Consider the following 12,131-nt stretch of genomic DNA (forward strand, 5'->3'; position numbering starts at 1 on the left):
ATAGAGAAAAAATAGATTGCTAGTGAATGTCTGAACTTTGTTCGCGCTGGGGAAACATGAGGGGCCTAGGAGGCGCACTCGAGGCACAAGAGTAGAGCACGAGCACGTCGATCGGTGTAAGGCCTTTGCTCTGCCGTCTACCCCTTGCGTGAAAGTAACTTATATACTGTGTTTATTACATTATCCTATTGAAATTTTAAAACGCTATTCAATTTACTGTTTTAGCATTTTCTATCGATGAAAAATAATACTATAAATTGCCCATTTCTCCGTGTTGAGTGGAGTAAGATCAATTTCGCAACATTTTTTTTCATTTCGAAAGTCATTTCAAATTGCATGTGTTGCAAAGAAATTATTTTCCTACCGATCTCTGCTGTTGTTGAGTTTAATCGTACATTGAATTGGAGATACAGTACAGAAAGTCAGTGACCATCCTATTTATGGAGAATCAGTATAAAAAAAAATCCGGATGAGTCTAAATTTACGAATGCCCTAATCAAGAAAGGCGGAAAAGTAAATGTTTGTCGTGAATGATAACGATGCGCTACACTCCTTTTAAACGTAACGTTGTGCACTATGTACAGCGGTAGATGTTCGTTCAAATGGCCGGTTTCGTTGCAAAATTCCTCCCTGTTACTAACTCCTAGGGGGCAATAGACTTTCTATTGACGCGCGAAAACAATCGCTAACTCCCCAACTAATGTCATTATAAATACAAAAGACATTGAGAAGCAACGCCGTGATTCTTTGCAATGCAAATTAAAGTGTAACATACGATGAGAATAATAATATTGTTTAGAATGAGGCACAACTAGAGTGTGATTGAGTGGGAAAAATTTTCACTGTCGCCAGAGTGGCGGTTAAGTACTGCTTTTCCGGCACCATCTATTCCACGTAGACACCAGGAATACGTGTAAGACGTTCCTAAATCAGCTTTACCAATCAATTTCATGCATATGGATAATGCAACTTTTGTCCTTAGGTTTGAATAATACGCTCAGTTAATGCTAAAGAAATTTGCCTAGGTGCGAGATACACTACAATCCATGCATTTTTAAATTGCAATTCCAAATAGTTTTGATATATTTTCTAAGAAGAAAATTTATTCGTATGAGTTTTAAGATAAAATTATATATTTATCACTGAACCGTATTATCTATTCATTTTTTACGAGAGAAAGAACTATGAAAAAGCATAACCGGCGTCTTTATTGTTTCACAAATAGAAATTTACGGCTTCCGAGGATGTTCAATCAATGCGCTATAATGAAATCAGGATTAAAAAAAGCATGAATAAACAAAAATTGTTTTGGTAATTAGGAGATTCTATTGTCAGTGGCTCGCTAGTTTGGGTGATCACTTTTTTCCCCAGTCAAGCGTGAAAATTTATGAGTCGACCGGAATGTTGATTGCACCCCCCCCCCTCTCTCTCTCTCTCTCTCGCCTCTCCAAAGTTAATTTCACGAGACGGCTATACTTAGAGACATTAAGTTACCCAAGGGGTCCTCCTCCGTATTATCTACGCTCCCACCCGCCTGTTCCACTGTTATCTCGCTACTCTTATGTCCCTCATACTGATACCTCTCCCATTATTCCGAGCAATGAACAGTTAACGCTTTTTTAAAATTTAAATTCCTATTTCTACCTGCTTGCAAATAAAAACATTATGTTGTGTAGAAATCCTGTTCTCTGTAATTTTCCTTGACTAACAGCTATATCTCAGAGTGTGTATTATCATTTCTATGAAATTATGGCTGTTTCTCGTGTCTAAACAAATTTATAACATATTTGAATCAACTAACTCGTAACGGAGATCATAAACTACCTTCGAAGCTGGAAAAAATGGAATGAATTGAACGAACGAAGAGTTTTGGATGAATCTCTACTGATAATGGGATATCAAATTTATCGAGAAATTAATTAGAAAAGTGCTTCTATTTTTTCCCGTCGGAAAAAATGCAGTCAGATTAAGAGTTTATCGCTCCGTTTATTGCGTCAGGTGCGTACCACAGGTGTGACTTGTTTCTCTTGAATCCGGTGGTACGCGCAACTCTCCACCGAGTTGGTTAACATTATTAACCATTAGAACCTAACAATGCCTACGAGTATCCAAAACTGGAATTCTATTAAATCAGATAAATGTAAAACGGAAACTACGTAACAGACGTAAAAGATTCTCTTCAAACCGGTCCCCCTAAAAAAGTAAAAGTCTTCAACAGTGTATACAACAAATACTGAAGAAGACCATTATTCTTTCCATTACTCTTATTTTTTCCCTGGATCACGTCCCGACCATTGATGCCCAACGTCACACAAGGTTTTGAAATGAAGTAAAACAGGTCTAGACTAGTTTTCCCGGGTATAAAAAATATTAAAATAGTGTATGGAAGAAACATCTCGTATGTCTCATGACATTGAATACTGTGGCTGATCCCTGCGCCTCTTCTTGCTCGCATTCCGCGCACCCTGACCACGGTGAGACAGTCGTGCGTTAACCGAGAACGATTCCCAAGTGTATCTCTTCTCCTCCTATCATCTCTCGCAAGAAGCATGCGATCTCTTTATTTTTTTACCAACTACTCAAGTAGGAGAATTGCAAGTAGAGAATCCTCACGTGTCATTCAACCGCTCCCTTGTTAATACACTTGTGAAGGTTCACATGAGAAGTGCCTATATAATGTTGTTGTGTTCATTTGTGTTGATCAATTCACCAAACGTTCTCTAAACTAATCTTTTAGGTTTATTTTTCCTGAATTTTCGCCGCAATTTGAGAATTTTCAAAAATTTTCCTTCTTAGAAAAACATAACGTTTTCATAAATTTTTCAAAAAAGTCACAACTTGTATCAAACCTTTTATCTCAAATTTATGTCGGTTTTCGTTTATTCCATCTACGAAAGTCCTAAACAGGCTATTGAAATTAATTATTCGGTCAAAATTATCATTATTTGTTTCTGAAATGCCAAATATTTTCCTGAATTCCGTAGAACACTTTGTGTATTCCTCCTTTAGAAAGGTGTATAATTTTCGAGAAATTTTATAGAAAACCTGCTAATTTTCATTACTCTTGTAGAAAATTCTAGACACCTGCGAAATTTCTCCCTAAAGTCTACATTTATGTTCATCATTTTATGTTAAAACTTCACGGAGTCTGCTCAAACGAGATATACTTGTGAATCTGGAGTGAAGCGTTAAAATGAGATAATTCGACTCGATCCCTTGTCAAGTTGTCAGGGAATATTTTTGAATTTGGGCAACCTGATGAAATTTATATGAAGATTTTTTTTCTACATCTCCATTTACTTCATAAAACAGATTACTGCCAAAATTTCTCTTTTCTCCTTCGATTGGGAGACATCTTGTAAAAATTCATCGTTAATTCATCACTTTACAATACTATTTGACCAACTATATAATTTCTTCTCTTGTTTTCAATGATACATTGATCTCCACCATTAAAAGCTTGATGATATATTTCTTTATTTACCTAATTAGGTGCTACCTCGCCATCGGTGTATTGCCCTTGTTAGCGGATATCGTACTGCATTTCATTGAAGCCCCACAAAGCGTAACGACTGATTCTGTAATGAGGATGCTTGCTAAATGACGTTTCCTCCAGACTATTTCTAATAATGTGACTGTGGTCGTGTACTTAAATGCATGTGCGTGCATTGGCATTGTTTGTATATGTCGTAGGTGGGGTTATTGTGTAGGTGATTTAGATACAACAGCTAAAGTTGGCTGAAAAACTACAATCTATTCTCGCACCTAATTAGAAAGTTTCTCTTTTCCTGCGTTAAGACGGTGGCTACATGTATGTGCGCTTCTTGAAATTTTTTTTTGCCTTTCGATTCTCAATCAGGAATGGGCGATATATAAACAATAAAAGTTTGCTCCCTTATTTTTGCTGGAAAATATATATTTAAAAAATCCGGACAATGGAATTGGCGTTTTATTTTTTTGCAATAAAAGAAAATCTTTTGTTGGAAAGAAATCGAACATTTTTGTTTTTTTCTCTCCTAGATTAATTTAAAGTTTCAAAGAAATTTGTTTTTGTTGATATACGAGCGCCTGTTAATTTGAGAATTGAAAATAAATGACTGGAGGTAAACGTTCGACGAATTCCAATGCAGAGTATAATCGTCTCCACTGGATCTGGAGCACGCTCAGACGTGAGTAGGAGGTCCGGATAGTATAGAACCGAAGAATGTTAGAGGAGGGCTTGGGGGATACCATCTCGGAGGTTGTCTAGTGGAGCACCTACCCTGGGCTCCCATATGCTACCAAGATTGATCGTCTGCATCGTTACAGAGCTCTTTCTTGTGTGGTACGTGTCTTCAGGACAGTCACCTGTTTTCCCAATAGTGATAAAGGAACTAGTTGGGGGAAAAAATTAATATACCCAAGTCTGCTGAATATTTTTTCCATCTGAACATCGTCACCGTTCCCTCTCTCTTTTTCATAATCGATCGAATCTTTTGATGATCCATGATTTAATTTGTAAAAATAAATCAAGATTAAATAATAGACGTGTAGTTTAGAGATCGGTAGAAGAGTCATTTATTAGTAATATTTTGTGATCATATGCATAAGTAACGGAAAATAAAATTTATCTTTCAAATCATCTTTATAATTTTGCACTTTATCTATACTCTTCCATAGTTTTCCGGAACTTTGTAAATTCGAATTCACCGATACATTATGGGTAAGATTTAGCAATATTTACTGAATGTTTGTATGATCGGATCCAATTTACTGGACACAAACGTCAGCGATTACATCGGCTCAAGTTGAGTAAAATAAGAAATAGGAGGGTATGTGGTTGAGGTGAGGCGCGCGTGCACCATCTTCAATAATACTGAGCGCTGAAGGGAGATAGTTTTTGCTTGTATGCATTATAGAATCTCACGGGGCGAATCTCTCGTTAACGCTCGAGGTCAACGGGTTATGTCTATCATATTGTTCAGATGCTTGTAAGAAACGCCGTATCCGTAATAGCCACGCGGTTGAACGTGCGCTCAGAATTTTTCATTTTCTCCTTTTACCCTCTCTTGTACATCTCAGATAAGAGCTCAGGTAACCAAATAAAGGGGTGGAGATAAAGCATGCAGAGGAGGAGAAGTCTCGGACTATCTGTATTTTAGATAAATATAACGATATGAAAAATTTAACTAGGTGGGATGTAACACCTGTGCTTATAGAATTTATATCAATTTCCTTTTCACGCTAACCACTCATCTCTGTGCCCATTGGAATCGTATTATATTTGTACCATTTGGGAGAACATTTTACCACGCAGCCATTAAATTTGATTGACCGGTGGATTATTATTGTCCGAAACGGTTAAAATACAATATGATTGCCAAATGTTTCGGTAATTTTTCATGAACTTGTCTTTCTATGTATCTGAAATACGCGGTCATGCTCTTGGGTCCACTAATTATTACTACAACCGATTGGCATTTACATATCAAGTTATTACAACAATATTTTTTAACGGACGTGACGCTGTGATTTTTTTCTTCCCATATGATGATATAAACTTAAAATTCAACAATCCATTGGTCCCAGGGACAACTCACGAAAAAAAGATAAATGGCTCTGTAATTTCAACGAACAAACGAAAAGCACAAATCATGATGAGACACAACGATTTTTCAGATAAAGTGGAAAGAGGTTCAAGTGCCGGTGGCCCACTTGTACGAAGCATGACATAACCGCCTACTCCAGAGGCTCTCGCTTTCAGAATTTAAAAATTGCAAAGAATGAACATAAACAGTGATAAAAATACTCTTAACGAATGGGTGAAAATTTCCTCGGTGGTGCGATGACGTGCCAGTCATTGACCGAAGTACGCGAAAAAAATATCATCTTGTGATTAGTCATGGGCTCTGAGCATTCATAATATCGCATATTATTTGTGATTCGTTGATGAGTCAGGGCAGGGCTTTCTATTCCGGAGAAAGTCGTTGACCTGGTGCCACTAAAAAGTATCATTTTTACATCGGCCAACTGTTCAATATTTTCAAGGGAAATGAAAAGGTTAACATTGTAATGCGCGATGTCATGTAATTGTTGTTGTGATGATGGTTAAGTGAGAGTCGTTGAACTACTCTAGGGTCACTGTGATTCAAGTGCAGGCGGTGGGATCTACACGTCGCGAGATAAGAGAGCCTCGAATTTCTAAACCTTTCTCGTGCCGGGAGAACTCCCTGACGGGTAATGGTGAGTGAAGAGGAGGAGGGAGAGTTGTTCCTATACAATGCCTAGTCATAAAGCACCACTCACGTTGGAAATATTGTTAAAAAAGCACAACGCAACTTTCTAATGCAAATGCGAACATCCTTATATTAAATACTTTTCGTAAAATAGAAATGACGCATTGACGCACGAAAAAGAACAAAATAAATATAGTAAAAGTTAGGGGCGAGTAAATAGGCCATCAATACTTTGAAGATTATTGGGATGAAAAATGTTGAATTTCCGACTTTTTACATTTATTTGTAACGAGAATATGGCGCTTTTTTCTATGAGAAGTGGAGAATAATTGTTAGGGAAAGCTCTTTGCTGCTCAATAAATAATAATATCCCCTTGTCTGGCGTGTGAGTGATTGTCGCTGGAGATAATTCGATGTGCATGCATGTCCAGCGAGGTAAACGTCGGTGGAATGGAATAATCCCACACGCCTCCGATTCATCCATGTTTGGGGAGACGCACGGCTCTCCCTTTTCCCTAGAAGATTACTTATTCAGGATTATGTAGCGGGAGGATTACGGAATATGTGGATATATTTCGAGAGAAAATAAAGAACATCACTCTTGAGAGAGAAAATTTCATGAGGTACTTGATAAGTACAGCCACTGGGTCACAGTAAAGTGTGTGTAGCAAAAATACTCAACTGCTGCATTATTGACACGGCACATCTTGGTGGAGGAGCATTTGAATATCGCGATTGCGAAATAAGCGAGGGAATATTTAAATTTAATGAGAATTCAATCGTGGATAATTGAATCTGATAAGCCAATAGAATCCGAATGTCTTTATTTTACATTAATTGATGAATTGTTTCTCAATCAGATATGGAGTTTAATAGTTTTCAACTTTTTTTTTTTCCATTTCAATTAGATTCTATCAGATATTCATAAAACTATTTGTTCATTTCGAGTGGCAATATATCGACTTGGGAAGGAATCAGGATTCACACCGAGGATGCGGTGGGTCCCGGGGGAAACAGTTGAGGTACGCGGTGCCTGCAAAGAGCTACACTTAATGAGTAAAATTGGCTCATCTTCATGATGGTACTTTCTGACAATGCAGACGCTGTTAAAACATTATCTTGTTTCAAATGGCTGAACTTCTTTCCCTCTTTGTGGTTAAAGTCAACGTATAAAATCTCCAAAAGTTGAATCCTACTTTTTCATATTAGCTCGTTGATTCATAAGAAATGTAATTGGCTCTGGCATAACCAGGAAATTGTGGGAATCGAGAGACGGATAATTTGCATGATTAGTTTCTGAGTTGTTTTATTTTATCAGAGAATTTTCCAAGAGTGAAACTTATTCAATAAAATACCAGGCGACGAGTTGTAAATCGTATATCAGACGTCTCGAAGGTTCACTGTACTTCTACTTCAGAGCCCTTTTCTGTAACATGAGAATCTCTTCTTATATTCACTGTACGTCTCTGCGTCTTCACTCGGAAACAGAAATGAATATAAAGGTAAAAATAAAAATGGTGAAAAAAGTGTCCCTTTGAGACCTGTTTCCTATCTTTAACACACACCGACACTAAATCAGGATCTCTCGGGCAACTACTTGACTACGCGTTTTCTTCTTCTATTCTCCCACCTCGGGTACACCATTTCCAACACGAGCGAAAGACCATTGGAATTCAACCGCCATGAAATCGAGGACGGTATTTACGCCCTTTCGGAAAATCCAGGGGATGCTGTAGTTGGCAACGAAGACGAATGTTCATCTTATTGGCGACGACAGTGTTAGGAAATTACGGTTTCATTTGGATGTAAAAAAATCTGAAGCGTTTAAGAACGAATAATTTACAATGGAATGCTAACTTCATTACTATTGCAATGAAAAATCCATTTGGTATTAGTATTTATTAGGGAACAAAAAAATATTTAATTTTTTTTTAATTTACCCCATAAGGAGTTATGGGAATGTAAATAAAAGCCTCACACGCTCAAACTGAATGGTCATAGAACCATTGCTAAACAAACAATGGAATTTTATTCAATTCAAATTCATCACATTGAGAATTCAATGACATGTTACGTAAATGTGAAAAAATTGTAATAGTGGAGTAACTGGAGATGTCATTGGAGTTATTTGCTACTTGGCTTGGTTGGATTGTCCGAACCTAATGGCACCGGTGTCCAGGTGTGCTCCAAGAGCACCCGTAGGAGGCATTACACCCACGCAAAGATATACAAGAGATACTTGCTATTTTGATGATTACAAAAAAAACCTCAATGGCATCGTAATTCACTGCATTTGATCGTAAATGCTTACCCCTCCTGGGTCTTCATGAAATTATTAACATCTCATATTTTTATTCTTTAAAGTGATGACATAAATTTGTAAAACTACCGTCATTGATTGAATCTCGAGATAAACTTTTAGATATAAAAAGTTGAAACGTGAGGAACAGTCAAATCATGATTTTGGATATAGTGACATTAAATGCTATTTAAGAAAGAAAGAATCATAAAATTTGATTTTTCACTGACAATTGTAGGAAGTTTAAATAACATTAGGCATTTTTTAATTATGCTTTTTAAGCGCACTTTTGATTTTCAAAACATTTCTTTTTCTGACATCGAAGGAAAAAAATCATTCCGTACAGGTTGAAAAAATGTTTTTTTGGCCCTGGTAATAGAATATACTGCGATGGCGTTATAAAGAATGAGAAAACTCTATCGTAATTCTCAGAGGGTCATCGGGTTTTCGAGTATTCTCCTTTTTCAGACACAGGTTAATCAACAAGTGAGAGCATTGACTCAGATGTGTATAAAAAATATATCACTTCTGATTGTGAATAATGGGAGATGGCTTCCAGGGTAGCAAAGGCTCTCAAACCCGTTTTTCGTTTTTCTCCCCGCGGTCGGCCAACGTTGAGGGGCAAAAAGGTACATTGAAGTATAGAAGTAGAGAAGGTCCACAAGTGGGAAGCCGAGTGGCCCTTTGTCTATGTTGGGATGTTACGCTTACCCCCCATTTGACTTCAGCTATTAGTGAATCAGGGAGATCTCCAGAGGTTGTGTATATTCCGGTTACTAAGCCACGAGTTACGTTGTTCTCAGTCGTTCATGGAATTACATTGGGCTCATGGGCGCACACAGCTCGCGTGTTCTTTCAAGAAAACAGGAATTTTCGCTTAAGCGTTTTTCTTTAAGACTCCTCGGCCGACTCGATAGCCAGCAAAAACCAGGCTTTTTCCTTTTTAGGTAATTCTATCACAATTTTTTATCACCATTGCTAACAGTGCAGATGGTGAATCTATGAACATTTGTACATTTGCGTCTTGTAGGTGGAGTTTTATAGCTATATTTTCCTTTTTCTTCGATTAAAAATCAGTTGCAAACATTTGGATCAATTAATTATTATTTAATCGTGATAACTTTAGCATTGATTTTAAGAAATATTAGTTGTGCAAAATAAATTCGTTAGTTTTTATGATTTCACAAAAAATAAACCTTAAGAAGAAGAGTTTCTCAACCTAATCAATTTTTTCTCTTCAAACTCTTTGAACATAATATGGGGACCGTAATAATGTACACTTCGGCTTTTATTGTAATATCACAAAACACCTTTGACCTCGTCTCATCAGAACTTTCCTCCAGGTGAAATCGAAAAGGGATGCTTCCTATAAAGATAAGGCGTGTTTTCGCTTAGAATCCCCCCCTGTCTGACATGTATTTATATTTGTACCCGAGGGAAAGTGCATGGAGAGGCACTCACAACACCGACCAGCAATCACGAGAGCCTTCGGGATGTACATAACTCCCCCGGTATTTTAGACTTCTCTCATCGTACTTTCATCGCGGACGAGTTTTACTGACCCAAACGCTCACCTGGAAATGAATATTTACTCAGTCAAGTCTTGTAGTGCCAGTAGGAGGGGAAGGAAGTGCATTAGTTGAGCGTGGCCTACAGTGCGTGTACGAATATTCCTCTTTATTTTTAATCCTTCAAGAGATTCTTCACTTTCCATAGTGCTGTAAGCCCGCGTGCTTAATTTATTATTGTAATGCAATGGATCCCCCAGGCTTTAAACAGCTTCGGAATAGCTCCGGAAGAAGATGTGCATCCATGGATTTAAAAAAATAACTTCCACTTTCGGTTATTTTAATTAATTATCTCTTTTGCCTCGACTACTTGTGAGGTTCTAATTATTGTCTTGTTGTTCAATAGACTTGGTTTTGATGAAGACATCGCAAAGGGTTTTAAAAAAAAATCTCCAGCGTATCTCCTGAAATTACAACTCAAAACACTCAGTCATAAATTCACTTCGGTCTCATTAAATAAAAAACTTGAATCACCAACAAAATTGACGAATAACTGCAGCTGTAGCAGATCGTTCACCTCCTTGGGTCTCTCAATTTTTCAAATTTTTATCTCAACAAGAGCTCAAGCGTTACCATTAGTCCTCCCTAGGGTGATAAATCTGAAGTAACGAGCTACCATGTATCCGTTATCCCCTTCAACAAAATCCCGAGTAAGAGAGAGAGAGAGAGAGAGAGAGAGAGCAAGTCCACGAATCGATTGGATGCTCCAATGGACAGGAATATTGGAATTATCAAGCCCCATGAAACGTTCACAAGACATGCGGAGAGATCAGTAGACAGGTGAGACGAGAATTGGATAGCCTTGGAGTCATTCCCTACTGCTCACTCGTAACCCGGCGATGTATCCCAAGAGTACGATGTCTATATGATGTATCGGGTACTCCGGGTGAATAGATGGCATAAGAGGTTAAGATACACGGGTCAGGACTGGTCACGTCACTCACACACTCGTCTAACTATCTTGGTAGAGGAAGCTAAGGTATGACAGGGCATCCAGAATAGGGAGCACCCTTTCAGTTTGTCCTCCATGTACAATTTTTGTTAATTTTTAAATAATTTTTTCGCCATTTTCTCAGCCTAATAAAGATCATAAAAGATTCAAATCGGATGAAATCGAGATTTTCAAAATATCTCACATTTTTTTTCACAGTAGTCCGTCATGTCTCGACTTAGTTTACATATAAACTCTGCCACGGCATCCTCATTGTCATAAACAAGAATTTGCCTCAAGTCAAAGCAAATCCTCGGATTTCCCATTGAAGTGGAAATATTATTATTATTATTGGAGATTGTATTTTCAAACTCGTTCCCGATGTATCCTCGGAATGTTCCTCGGAAGTCCTGAATTATTGCATTACCAGAGTCAATGCCGAGGGTGCATGCGATGGGTACCTTGAAGTATGTCAGTGTCATGGACACGTTTCGAGTTCGGGCGGTTCCTCTCAACAGGGTAAAAACCAGTTTCCAATCACGTGATGAGGATAGAGAGCCGCCATAGAATTCTCAATGTTTTGAAATAATATTGATGATATGGAGGAGCTATTGCTCGTGCTGCACGTGTCCGCTTGACAATGGTATTCCGTTTTTTAAAAAAATCCCTATCACGTTTTTTTGAAAGGCGTGTCATATCATATGGCAAAACGGCCATGGAAAAATTAACATAAAAATTGAGAAACTTGGGACTGGGAAACATGTTGAATTTATTGAAAAGTGTCAAGTCGTTTCCATGAATATGAGGTTAAAACTGATATTGATAATTAGCAATGACCATTTTACGGTTATTGAAGACTCGAATAACGCATCCAAAGAACCAACAACAGATCGGTATTAATCTGACGTGGAATGAGGACGTAACATTGAACATCAACTCTATTGTATAAATGTTATTTCACGGTATCATTTGAATTAACAAGGGATGTGGTGAGATGAGCATCGACGTTGAATGAAATAGTCGGAGTCGTAGGCGCATTTAGCTCAGCTGACAATGGGACACGGAAGAGGTTCAGTCGGTCCGCTGTCCTGTTCAGTTGCGTCTAAGAGGGTAGATAG

The 12,131-nt window shown here is 37.8% G+C and overlaps 1 protein-coding gene across 2 annotated transcripts in view; it reads left to right on the forward strand.

Annotated features, from left to right (window-relative positions):
* The window catches only part of LOC135160874 (uncharacterized), a 64,054-nt gene that overhangs the window by 1,225 nt on the left and 50,698 nt on the right, over positions 1–12,131 (forward strand). The gene's annotated exons all lie outside the window — the stretch shown is intronic.

The sequence above is a fragment of the Diachasmimorpha longicaudata genome, chromosome 3 (assembly GCF_034640455.1).
Source record: "Diachasmimorpha longicaudata isolate KC_UGA_2023 chromosome 3, iyDiaLong2, whole genome shotgun sequence".
Classification (NCBI taxonomy): domain Eukaryota; kingdom Metazoa; phylum Arthropoda; class Insecta; order Hymenoptera; family Braconidae; genus Diachasmimorpha; species Diachasmimorpha longicaudata.